Below are 14,302 nucleotides of genomic sequence, written 5' to 3' on the forward strand. Positions count from 1 at the left end.
TATATTAAAACACAAAACCATTTTAACTGTAAAAATATTTCACAATAGTTTTCTGTATTTTTGATCAAATAAATACAGCCTTGTTACGGCCCCAGTCTAGGCCAGGACCGCAACATAAATGGCACAACACAAAATGGCTGTTAAAGTACTCTTTTATTTTTCTTAATTTTTCTTAGGCTCTTTGCTCAGTCTTTTTGTGCGACAGCAGTTAGAAATATAAAAACATGAAAATACATAGAATAGAAGCAAATGATCAGGGGTGAGCAAATGCCAAAATAATAAACAAAACAATACACTAACTTCCCATTAATTAACTAACTTCCCTGTGCATACAAAAATAAAGAAACAAAATACAACAACATAACCTCACTCCTTAACTAAACCACAAAACAGGAGAAAAGGTGGCCAAGTGGCCTACAAAAATAAGGCACTCACCCCCTACAGCTTCGCACATGGTTTACAAACATGTCAGACAATGAAGTTCAGGACACAAGGCTCTTGCAACGGTTTACAATACTCTCTTAGTGAAATGCTGTTAAATCTAAGAGCTTCACACCAGAATTGACACATGAACAACAGTAATCAGGGAGACACACAGAAGAGATCATTGCAAACAAAGAGTACAGAGGAAGCGCGAGCAAAAGTGAGAGCGCCCTCCAGCGAGATCCAGAAGAATTTATAGTCCAGGTCTCCTCTTTGGTCCAATCAACGAACAGCAACAGTCTCTCATCAAGCCATAGGCCAAACCTGTTAAAGGAGAGATATACATACACAGCGTACACAGCATACAATACGTCATAGACGTAACAGCCTTCTTGCAAAAACATAACATATATATATATATATATATGTTTTACATTGCCCCTTTTTTACATTTGAGCCCCTGCCCCTGAGGAACTCTCTGCATGTCCCTGTCTGTTATTATTGCACTGTTTAATGTACAACAACACTAATGTACAAATATTATCTGACACCATTTATAAGTAGCCTTTAAATATACCATCTGACTACTATGTGCACTTATTGCAAAGAGAATACTTTTTTATAGGCAAATAGAATATTTAGCTTTTTTCACTTAGTGTAAGTAGCATATAAGAAATGGTGCCATTTTCACTTAGTGTAAATAGATTCTGTTGCTATTTTCACTTAGTGTAAATAGATTCTGTTGCTATTTTCACTTAGAGCTATTTTCACATTTTGCAGTCTGTTCCCACGGATTTAAACTGTACTCGTCCAAGAAGAGAACAGGCTTCCGGGTTATCGCAAATAAAATAATGATATTTTTATATAGGGCAAATAGAATGAATCTCAGGCCAGTTACTTTTTGTGTAGGCCTATGTGGAATGCATCAAAATGTCTTAACTGCATGCTTAAAATAATTCTCTGAAGCACTTTTTTTCTAACTCAGAAGACACCCATTTTAGGGTAAGGTCAAGAAGGGATACAGCTACGGACACTGGGAATGCGCTAAATTAATATTTGGTCATTTCATTACTGTATGAGCACGAACAGCCCATTACCAACACATGTATATCAAACTTATAAAAACTTTGTAAACATGGAGAACAATAAATGACCACACATGCTGAGTTTTATGAATTTATGATGCTGGTGGTGAGTGTAAAATCAAATTCAAAACAGCCATTTCACCTGGAAGAGTAAGGCTGTGATATTAATGTTGGCCACTAGAGGGGGCCATATGATAAGGAATCTTTAACCTTAATCTTTTCTCTACCATTTTTTTTCTTTGTTTTTTCACTTTTACATGCCCCAATAAAATATTATTTGTCAAGTTTCCAGACATGATTGCTGTAGGCCTACATTTAAAATGAAGAGACAATTTTATTCATCTCTTTTAACATAACATACACGATTCCGTTCTATTCTGTAGTTTTGCAGGCAAAAGCTCTGTAAACTACAATCACCAAAACAACACTTCATGATAACAATGTAATGAAACAGTAGAGGCACTTTACCAAAACAGAAAAAAAAGTTTACGAATAAAGCATTCATTAGTTATTTTATGATACTACCGTTGTTAGGTTTTCAGTAAACATTATAGTTATAAAGTAAAACGACAATAACAATAATAATAACAGGCTGACAACCCGATGGGCAAGATTACATTCTTATTAAATCATTGTCTCTTCCACTCCAAACCCACTACAATTGAGAGACATTCCAGATGCATATTTCATTCAAAATATATTATGCAACTGGACTATCAGACGAGTTATCCAGTGTTATATTTAATGTGACATTAAAATGGCCAACGGGAATAGGAAAGAGGTTCAAAAAGACTTTATCATTCATCTTGTCCAATGTGGCCCTATACTTCAAGTTAATGGACAACATATTACTGTAAATAAAAATAATACAAGTTATTAGCACATTACAGTGTAGCTATCATGCCATATTTACGCATCCATTGGACAGACAGTGTAAATATTTCAGCTCATTATTAGGCTATCCCATATGAAAAGGTGTCGGTGTACATAATACATCAAAATGTACAGTAAAAATGTTCAGTAGCCAATAACGTTTCATTACACTGTTTTATAATGCACAGGTCTTTAATCAAAGAGAAACCGGCACGAATTTGGGCACGATGACGAAACATTCTGTATTAGAGCCATATGTAAATGTCATGGATGGAACAATAAAAAATAGTCCATTGATGCATTAGAAAGTGTAATGAAAACAAAAATAAACATGAAAAACGACATGAGGTTATTTTTCTTATCTTCATGTCAATGGTAAAATAAATGATACATAAATGCCTTGTTCATTTTTTTCCCTTAATTCTCCGAAGGACCCCGTGGCCAATAAAAACAAACAGGATGAAACTACTTTTTTTTAAACAAATAAATAAATAAATAAATAAATAAATCAAGCCATAATATAATTTTTATGTTTTATTAACTAAACGAAAAAATAAAGGAGCCATTTCTCTGGACGGATGTTCTTCCTCCATCTTTGGCTTACAGAGGATTATGCGAAAACCACATCTCATTAATATTCATTAGCTCATTACCATAGCTATTCTTACCTGTAAAAATTGCATTTCTAGATATCAGTAATTGAATTTTCACTAGTTGCAAGAGCAATTTCAGATATCAACTCTCTTTGTTGATATCAATAATTACATTGTTACTAGTAAAAATGCAAATTTTTGATATCAAGAATTCAATTGTCACTAGTTGAAATGTCAGTTCTTGATATCAACAATTGAATTTCTACTAGTAAAAATGTTCATTTTTGATATCTGAAAATGCATTCCTGATATGGTCCGTCTAACGCTTTGCAGTTATTTGTTCAATTTGCACCATCAAAATTAACCAAATGAAAAGTTGGCTTCAAACTTTCATTTTTTCATTTTTTAGAATACTTCACAAACGGATAATTGTCACTCAGTTTAATTTTCGATTCTACATGTTTGGGTTGTTGCGTCCGAATCTGATTTTTGAACAAACATAAAATATGACTCATTATTCTGATTTTCCATTAATAATGAGCGCTCGCGGGTGGATCGTACCACCAGTGTCGCCGGGGGTGGAGCGTGTGTTGATATTCATCCAGAGCGCTGTACAGTTATGGATAGATCTACGGCACGTCTGCCCAAGCAATAATTTAGCGCCTGCCCTACACTATTATGTACAGTACGTTGAGCTGTTCATACAGTTTACTTTGGACTTAAGTAGCATATAAAGAATACGGTCAGTGCTTAACTCAGTAAAGTTGGCAATATTTTTTCTCGTACGGTGACCGGGAGGGGACATGTTTGGTTCACTTAAACACATAAACTCGTGGGAACGTGATAATATGTCGTGGCCACAAGATATTAATTCGTGGGAACGTGATAATAAGTCGTGGCCATGAGATCGTTTTGTCGAGGTAACGACATCCTTATGTCGTGGCCTCTAGATGGTGAGGGAACCAGATATTTTTCTCGTGGCCACGACTTCATTATGTTGAGAGAAGGACATCTATTTCTCATGACCACGAGTTACATGTGTAAACAACGCGCTCAACCATAGCAACCTGGAATTAAGAATGATAAAATAAGTGCGGAATTAAGAAATTATTATTATTTAGCCTATTTGAATGCTGTCTATATAGTCAACATCGCGCGCAATGTAATAAGCTATAAATAAGCCTATTGCGCGCGATGTTGCTTGCCACTATAGCATTCAAATGAAGTTTGTTATTATCAATTTGATAACAAACTTCATTTAATGATAATGAACATTTATCCATCCCATCTCACAGCCTTTTAATCTGATCATGTCTTTATAATAATAATAATAATAATTATTATTATTATAAATATATCTATTAAACCTAAATAAAATGATGAACAAAATTAAGTTTTTGTCTAGGCTATATCAGTGAATGGATTTTTTTAGCTTAAATATTCTTTTAACAGCCAATTAATAATAATAAATTATTCGAACTTCATTCAAATGCTGTCACGGACACGAGGGTCTACAAATGATAACAGACCCTCATTTATCCTATCTTCATGGCTACAATACAGTCATAAAGTCACATTTTTTGGCATAATCTGGCATTTAAAGTATTTACAAAATATAGCTAACAACATAATATAGGCCTACAAAGGATACAATCAATCAATAAATCTTTATTTCTATAGCACCTTCCAACAACCAAAGCTGAACCAAAGTGCCATACAACATTAAAAACAAGATAAAAAATAATAATAATAATAATAACAAATAATAATAAAAGTAGCCTACAAATAGGTCAGCAGAGCACATTACAACATTAAGATAAAGAGAAGTGTCACAGGACCATTAAGTGTTAAAAGCTATTCTAAATAAGTGGGTTTTAAGTTTGGCTTTGAACAAAGGCAGGTCAGTGATGGAGCGTCAATGTGCAGAGAGTTCCAGAGTTTTGGACCGGCCACTACAAAAGAACGGTCGCCCCACTGTTTGCACCGGGACCGGGGGACCTCCAGCAGATGTTGCCCATCAGATCGTAGAGCTCTGCTGGGTTGGTGATGGCTCAAAATCTCACACAAATAGGAAGGTGCAAGGTCTTTGACTGCATTAAAGACAAATGTCAAAATTTTAAAATGAATTCCGAACTGGGGCGCGTTTCCCGAAGTGAACTATGGTCGCAAGTTCGGTCGTTACCAATAGAGTTCAATGTGACTTACGACCATGGTTCACCAACGATGCTTTCGGGAAACGCACCCCTGGACAGGGAGCCAGTGCAGGGAGTATAGGATAGGTGTGATGTGCTCGTGTTTCCGACTGTTAGTGAGCAGGCGTGCCGCAGCATTTTTCACAAGCTGCAAACGGTGAAGACCAGCTTGGTTAACTCCCACATAGAGCGCATTACAGTAGTCTATGCAGGAACTAACAAAAGCTTGGATAGCTTTCTCCAGGTCACAACGGCTCAAGAAGGGTTTAACCTTTGCTAGGAGGCGGAGCTGAAAGCTTACCCTGACCACAGAATCAATTTGCTTATCAAATTTCAGACTGCTGTCTAATTTCACCCCCAAATTTTTCACAACATATAGTTAAAATGGGGGGTCAACGCAACAAGACCAGGAGCTGAAACACTGGGCAGGTTGGATGTGCCAAAAACAATACATTCAGTTTTGTCCTCATTCAAACAGAGAAAGTTCTGAGACAGCCACAATTTGATGTCATCTAAGCATCTGTTTATGGATTCAAGACTGTCAGAAGAATTGGGGACAACCGGCAGATAGTAAGTCATCTGCATACAGATGGAAGGACACATTGTGATTTGAAATAATTGAACCTAAAGGCAGTATGTACAGAGAGAATAGAACAGGGCCCAAAATGGATCCCTGTGGCACACTAGAGGTCATAGGGGCTGAAGAGGAGGAGAGGTCATCAATCATAATAGAGAATGTCCTATATGTTAAATATGACCTAAACCACTGATACACAAAATGAAGGGGAAAATAAAGCAAATATGGCTAAATAACAATGTATAAAAAACATTTAACCAATAATGATAGCCTAATAATAATAATAAATAATGTAAAAAATATGAAATAAAAAAAATTAACAGTCAGTGAATGGATTTAAAAGACTGTTGGATGTGATAAAAATATACACGGCATATTCTAATATTTATTGATAAACTTCATTCGAATGCCGCTGTAGGCAATTCCGCGCTTTTTCTTAATTAAAAATAAATATTATTATAATCTTATCCATTTCTGACAGTTCCAGGTTGCCATGGTTGCGCGGGTTGTGTACACAACTCGTGGTCATGAGAAATAGATGTCCTTCTCTCAACACAATGAAGTCGTGGCCACGAGAAAAATATCTCGTTCCCTCACCATATGATCTCGAGGCCACAACTTTACATCACATGGCCACGAGATTGTTTTGTCGAGGTAACAACATCCTTATGTCGTGGCCACGCGATCATATGTGAGGGAACGACTTATTATCACGTTCCCACGAATTAATATCTTGTGGCCACTACATATTATCACGTTCCCACGAGTTTATATGTCGTGGCCACGACAAAACTAAGTGAACCGAACATGTCCCCTCCTGGTCACCGTACAAAACAATGTAAAACATGAAAATATGTTTAGCAGATGTTTGTAGACAATTTTGCAGATGAAGCAGAGGTGTGTGCGGTCTTATCTTTATCTGTTTGAACTGAAATCATTTTTTTTGTTGCTGCTTGTTACACAAAAATACAAATGAATAAAAAACTATATCTCATATTCTGATAATTTATCAATAATGTTATTTAATGATATTATAGATTACACTTTTGCAGAATGTGCCATGTTTGCTGAGATTTGACCAGCGGGTGTCGCTATAGCGTGTCACTCCCTTCTGCTCCGCTGCTTTGCGCATGCGTAGAAGTTTCTCATTATTACGAGAAAGTTTCTCATTATTATGAGAAATAAAGTCATTATTATGAGAAATTTTGTCATTATTATGAGATGTTAAGTCATTATTACGAGAAAGTTTCACATTAGAAAATAAGTCATTATTGGAAGTTTTTTGTTATTATAAGATGTTAAGTCATTATACGAGAAGCTTTCTCATTATTATGAGAAACTATGTCATTATTATGAGAAAATATATTGCCAACTTTACTGAGTTAAGCACTGACCGTATTCTTTATATGCTACTTAAGTCCAAAATAAACTCTATGAACAGCTCAACGTACTGTACATAATAATGTACAGTACGTTGTAAATTATTGCTTGGGCAGACGTGCCGTAGATCTATCCATAACTGTACAGCGCTCTGGATGAATATCAACACACGCTCCACCCCCGGCGACACTGGTGGTACGATCCACGCGCGAGCGCTCATTATTAATGGAAAATCAGAATAATGAGTCATATTTTATGTTTGTTCAAAAATCAGATTCGGACGCAACAACCCAAACATGTAGAATCGAAAATTAAACTGAGTGACAATTAACCGTTTGTGAAGTATTCTAAAAAAATGAAAAAATGAAAGTTTGAAGCCAACTTTTCATTTGGTTTATTTTGATGGTGCAAATTGAACAAAGAACTGCAAAGCGTTAGACGGACACTGATATCAACATAATTTCAGATATGTAAAATGGCTTTCTTACTAGTAACAATCACATTCATGATATCAGAAACTAACATTGTCACTAGTGACAATCAAATTATTGATATCAAAAATGAACATTGTTACTAGTAGCAATTCAATTGTTGATATCAAGAACTGATATTTCAACTAGTGACAAATGAATTATTGATATCAAAAATTCGCATTTTTACTAGTAAGAATTGTATTTCTGATATGTGAAATTGGAATTTCAACTAATAAGAACTCAATTCTTGATATCAACAATTGAATTTGAATGGCAGCCTATGGTGACATTTCACTAGTGAAAATACAATTACAGATATCAAGAATTCTAGTTTTTACTAGTGGAAATTCAAAAGTTGATATCAAGAATACATATTTCTGCGAGTGATGACATCATTGTTGATATCAAGCATTAACATTTTTACTAGTGGAAATTCAAATGTTGATATCAACAATTGTCATTGTTACTCGTAGAAATGTAATTCCAGATATCAAGAATTAACATTTTAACTAGTGAAAACTGAATTGTTGATATCAAAATTTCATATCCTGGGAATGATTAAAAGTCAAAACGGCTTGCCTATTGCCTTTCCCAGGATATAAATTGCTGATATCAAGAATTCTAGTTTTTACTAGTGGAAAATAATTCTTGATATCAAAAATTAGCATTTTAACTAGTGAAAATTGAATTGTTGATATCAAAAATTAACCTTGTTACTAGTGGAAATGTAATTCTTGATATCAAAAATTGCCATTGTTACTAGTGGAAATGTAATTCCTGATATCAAGAATTAGCATTTTAACTAGTGAAAACTGAATTGTTGATATCAAGAATTCATATCCTGAGAATGAATAAAAGTCAAAACGGCTTGCCATACCTAACATGTCTTCTAAGTAAGGAGTAATTGCTGAATTTGTTAAATTTCAGATGATGTGTACTCATTTATGCTGTGTGCGCACTGTATTAAACATTATCACTTCACTTGTGGTGTTTTTTAAAATGTATATGCATTGTAATAATTTATATTTAATTTGAATTCTTAACTTTGTTCATGGAAATAACACGACATGACATTGTGCCATGGTTTAGTGGAAGATTGTTGGAAAACAAACTCATAAATTAAAATAACATGACATTTCAATGACAGACACTAGATGGCTGCAGAGTATTACTCACTGGTTCACTTGTTCTTTCCACATGAATATTCATCTCTTCATAAGTTTTCATTTAGATTTGTTTAGACATTATAAAATCATAACAAAAGAAATGCATCTTTGTCAAAGTTTAGAATTTTTTTTTTACTGAAGAATCTTTTTTTTTTTTTTTTGCAGTTAGTCACAATATTACAGTCAAACCTGAACATGGCGTTGTCTATGCGTATGTATTTGTTCTCCATCGTGGATGCGTTATGGTGTCACCTCTTCATTTCTGTGCTCTGCATTGTAGCCAACAAAATATGTAACAGAGCACATTTTTCTTTTTATAATCTCTCATGTAACGAAATGTAGCGGTTATTAATCAATTTATGGATGAAATATGAATATAATAATTCATAAGGTTATGAATAAATTATGATTCATATATCGACCCAACGGGGAATTAAACATATATCGTGAATCAATTACAACGAATTATAATCAATTACATATATGATTAGTTCTGGTTTAATAATTATTTAGAGAAACTGTTCGTTTGTCCAGCAAACTAAGTCCCTCACAGAATATTATAAACAAAGTTATCTGGCCATGAAAATAACCTGCTATTATAACATCAAAGCATAAAACGATCGAAAAACGTTAAAGTGACTTGGGTTTTCAGCTGAAAGAACAAACAGAACAATCGAGCATGAATAAAGTTTTAATATATGCAAACTACGAATACAGAGGTTATACATCTAAATATATATACAAGAAAATACACACCTATGTACAAGAATAGAAGTAGAGAAGGAAAGAGAGAAGGCAAGTAGCAAACTCACAACCAGTCCTAAGCCAGCACGGAAATCAGTTTCATCATCTAAGATTGAGAAACGGCAGTATACTTGCATTGGTTGCGTGTATCGAATTTCAGGTTAGCGCTGGTGCAGTTCGTTGGCTTCCTCCGTTCCGCGGGAAGGTTTGAACTGAGGACGAGAGTGAGTTTCGCTGGAAGATGGCGATCCCGAAGCTGAGCGCGATGAAAGCGCGTGGTCACCGGAGAGGTCCGGGAAAAACGTGCACGAGATGCTCGTGAGACAATCGGGAGAGAACGCACGCGAAATTGTGCGTCTTTGCTTTTATGACAGATAAGCCGACACACCTCCTTGAGGTGGGGTAGCCAATAACATGGGTGCAAAGTTGGCGGGAAAGCTTTCCCATTGTTTGGCCTCACGACTTAATCCAATGATTTATGACTGCCAGATCAGATCTCCAAACAGAGTGTGTTCTTCACAGTATCATTAAACACATAGAAAAATACATTTGTCCGTTTGGTGACATGTCTCAATGAATAGCTCGAGTCCGGAGCTTTGAAACGAGATCAAACTCGATAGGTCAGAAAGGCATAGGAGAGAAGTTATGGTTTACAGACAAAATTATATCATTAAAATGCACACTAGCACAAATACACTCATTTAAACACTAGGAAACATGCATACGCCCTAAAATATATGAAATATATATTTCAGCATAGTGGTGCTATATATATATATATATATATATATATATATATATATATATATATATATATATATATATATATATATATATATGCAGTTAAAAGTGTATGTTTGTGTGTTTCTGTATGTGTGTCTGTGTGTGTGTGTTTTTGTGTGTGCCAGTGTGTGTGGGTGCTGGAATGTGGATCTGGCCCGTAGTCCACATGAGGGGCCCCTTTGATGTCCTAAGAGCAAGGAAATTGGGCCTGCTGTGTTAACTCGGAGGGCCACAAAGGTGTCAAGTGGGCTCATCTTTAGTAGACAGTTCGGAGCCGATTTAGTGATTAAGAAACAAAGTTCATCAGGTTAAAAGCGTTCTGAAAACTCCAAAGTTTATTGATTATCCTGATACGTGTGCATACGCTACACTCATTCAGTTCTATGGGTGACTTTTGGGGGTGGGATGTTTGTGTGTTTTGGGTGAGCATTCCCGAATGTGTTATAGTGTTATCACTATCAAATCAAGTTCAGTTTTGGTTGCATGCATTGTGGTGAAGATAAAATAACATTTTGCCAATTACATTTTACATTAAATTGACTGACAGACATCTGCCTGCAGACACCCAGCTGTGCAGTCATTTATAGATTTAATAACATTGACATAAGCCAGGGGTGTGCAATCCTGCTTCTGGAGGGCCAATGTCCTGCAGCTTAGCTCCAGCCCATTCCAACACAGTTCACTTTCAGAAAAAATGTACAAAAGCTGTCACTGGAGTGGTGCCCTTTCAAAAGGTACATAAAAGAGCTATATTAGTACTTTAATGATTATTATTGTTATACCAAAATGGTATATATGGTATATACCATTGTACCCAAATGGTAAAAAAAAATGTCTGAGAGCATAGCCTGGATATATCTAGTAATTCTGAAGACCTCGCTTAGCAGGTTCAGATGTGTTTTTAAGGATGGAGCTAAGCTTTCTCTTGAAAGATGTGTCAGTCCCCAGTTTATTTTGGACCAGCTTGCTCCTCTGAATCACAACCTGTAAGTATGATTAATAATTGATGAGTATATTTTCTATCAATTGTTCAAAAAATATTTTTAGTTTTGTATGTTATGCTGTGTACACCCAGTGCAGCTGCAAGGTCTCCGGCTAACTGGCTAACTCACATTCTAGTTCTGCTAATCAGCTGTGGGCCCACTATTTTCTAAAAATATGTTGATTAATGTGTTATACCACAATCTAAGTTGACACCACTGAGAAACATCCTGCTCCAGTCATGCTTGCAATTGAGTTTCTTGTTGATTGACTACTTCAGACGAGAATGGATAAGCCTCCGGGTCTGTAATTCAGTTATGGCAATGGGCATTTTGTTTCTGACATGCGCTGTATGCATTAGACCAATCGCAACAGACTGGGCAATCTGACCAATCAGAGTAGAGTAGGCTCAAGGAAAGGAGGGGTTTAGGGAGACAATCTTTGAACTGCTTCGAACAAACCACTAAAGAATCTTTCAGAAATTAGGTGATATTAAAGTGTTTTTTGACCTTGCATGCATGTAAACCTGTTGTAGGAGACTCCCAAAACAATATTAGGAACCTTAAAAATGGCATAAAAGGGGCAATTTAAGTGTCTCCAACTAAGCAAGCCAGAGGCTGACAGTGGCAAGGAACTTAAACTTCATCATGCAACAGAAATGGAGAAAAAACCTTGGGAGAAACCAGCTCAGTCGGGGGCCAGTTCTCCTTTGACATATGAAGGAACATGGTTTGATTATGATTCAGGCTGCATAAAGAAGTCAGAAGTCCAGTTTTTCATCCAGTTCCTTCTGCCTGAAGATTGAATTCATTACGCTGGTATGGAGACAAAGCTGGCCATAGGGGTCTGTGCAGAGGACTTCTTGTGGTTCTTGTGGTCTTTGCTGAGGATCTCTGCTGGTGGCTGTTGTGTTGACATTTTAGTTTTTTCTATAGTCTCCGCTGACATTCAGGGCTGTGATAAGGTTGAGTCTAAGAGCAGGTCCACCATCTGATCTGGATATGGATTGGATATGACCGACTACAGTAATCTCGGGATAAGGATGAGACAGATTAATACTGTATTAGCGTAAATGACATTCTTCTTACAATGTAACAAGTATATTTGGTGTCATGAGAAGTGATCCCAGTTCCGGTTGACCTAATTTATGCAGCTTAACAATCCTTTAACGAATTTGAATTATAGAAATGTGATAATCTGTTATGTGTATGCCAGGTTAAAGAGATGTGTTTTAGTCTAGATTTAAACTGACAGAGTTTGTCTGGTTGCTGAACAAGGCTAGCAAAGATGTTCCAGAGTTTGGTGCCCGAAGTCGATTCTGATTTTTTAGGTATTATCAGCTGGCCAGAATTTGAGAACGCAATAGACTATAATGCACTACGAGCTTGCTCAAGTACTGGGGAGCTAAACCATTTAGTTAAAATAAATAAATAAATAAATGCAAGATTTAAAAAATTATGCAATTTTTATAAGGGAGCCAATGCAGTGTTGACAAAACCAGGCTAATATGGTCATATTTCCTGGTTCTAGTAAGAACTCTAGCTGCTGCATTTTGGACGAGCTGGAGTTAATTAAGTGTGCATGGCAACCAACCAGTAGAGCATTATGATGAAGACTTGATGATGAAGACTTGATAGAGTAGCCATTAAGTGTTAAGAAAGTATTCTAGGTTATTATTCGAGGAGGTTTTTGGTCCAATAATTAACACCTTGGTTTTTTCCATAATTTAGTAGGTCACCCAATTTTTTAAAATCTGCATTGTTAATTTTGTGAATTGGTATGTTTTGTCAGTTTGTGAAGAAATAGAGCAGAGTATAATCAGTGTAACGGCATGTACAGGGTGAAAAGCAAAGGTCCTTGTAATGAGCCTTGCGGTACTCCATACTGAGCTTGTTATTTATATGACACCACAGTCATATACAGTCAGGTAAGTATGATTTGAACCATGCCAATGCAATTCCACAAAGCCAACAAAATTGAGTCTGTTCAAATGAATGTTGTGGTCAAAAGTATGCAGCACTTAGATCCAGTAACACAACCTTGATCGAATGATAAGAGCAAATCATTTGTAACTCCAATCAGAGCAGTCTTGGTACTATGATATGGTCTAAATCCTGATTGGAAATCCTCACAGATACCATTTCTTTCAAAGGAGGAACATGGTTTTGAGGATAATGTCTTTTCTATTATTTTTGACAGAAAAGGGATCTCTTTGATATTGGTCTGTAATTAAATAGTTCTCTAGGATAAAGTTGTGTTTTTTTATTGAGAGATTTAATAACAGCCAGCATAACATTTTTTGTTATGTATCCTAATGACAAAGCATCTACAGTGGGTATGGAAAGTATTCAGACCCCCTTAAATTTTTCACTCTTTGTTATATTGCAGCCATTTGCTAAAATCATTTAAGTTCACTTTTTTCCTCAATAATGTACACACAGCACCCCATATTGACAGAAAAACACGGAAATGTTGAAATTTTCGCAGATTTATTAAAAAAGAAAAACTGAAATAATCACATGGTCCTAAGTATTCAGACCCTTTGCTGTGACATTCATATTTAACTCAGGTGCTGTCCATTTCTTCCGATCCATTTCTTTCGATCATCCTTGAGATGGTTCTACACCTTCATTTGATTCCAGCTGTGTTTGATTATACTGATTGGACTTGATTAGGAAATCCACACACCTGTCTATATAAGACCTTACAGCTCACAGTGCATGTCAGAGCAAATGAAAATCATGAGGTCAAAGGAGCTCAGAGACAGAATTGTGGCAAGGCACAGATCTGGCCAAGGTTACAAAAAAATTTCTGCTGCACTTATGGTTCCTAAGAGCACACTGGCCTCCATAATCCTTAAATGGAAGACGTTTGGGACGACCAGAACCCTTCCTAGAGCTGGCCGTCCGGCCAAACTGAGCTATCGGGGGAGAAGAGCCTTGGTGAGAGAGGTAAAGAAGAACTCAAAGATCACTGTGGCTGAGATCCAGAGATGCAGTCAGGAGATTGGAGAAAGTTGTAGAAAATCAACA

Source organism: Chanodichthys erythropterus, chromosome 24, assembly GCF_024489055.1.
Source record: "Chanodichthys erythropterus isolate Z2021 chromosome 24, ASM2448905v1, whole genome shotgun sequence".
Lineage (NCBI taxonomy): Eukaryota > Metazoa > Chordata > Actinopteri > Cypriniformes > Xenocyprididae > Chanodichthys > Chanodichthys erythropterus.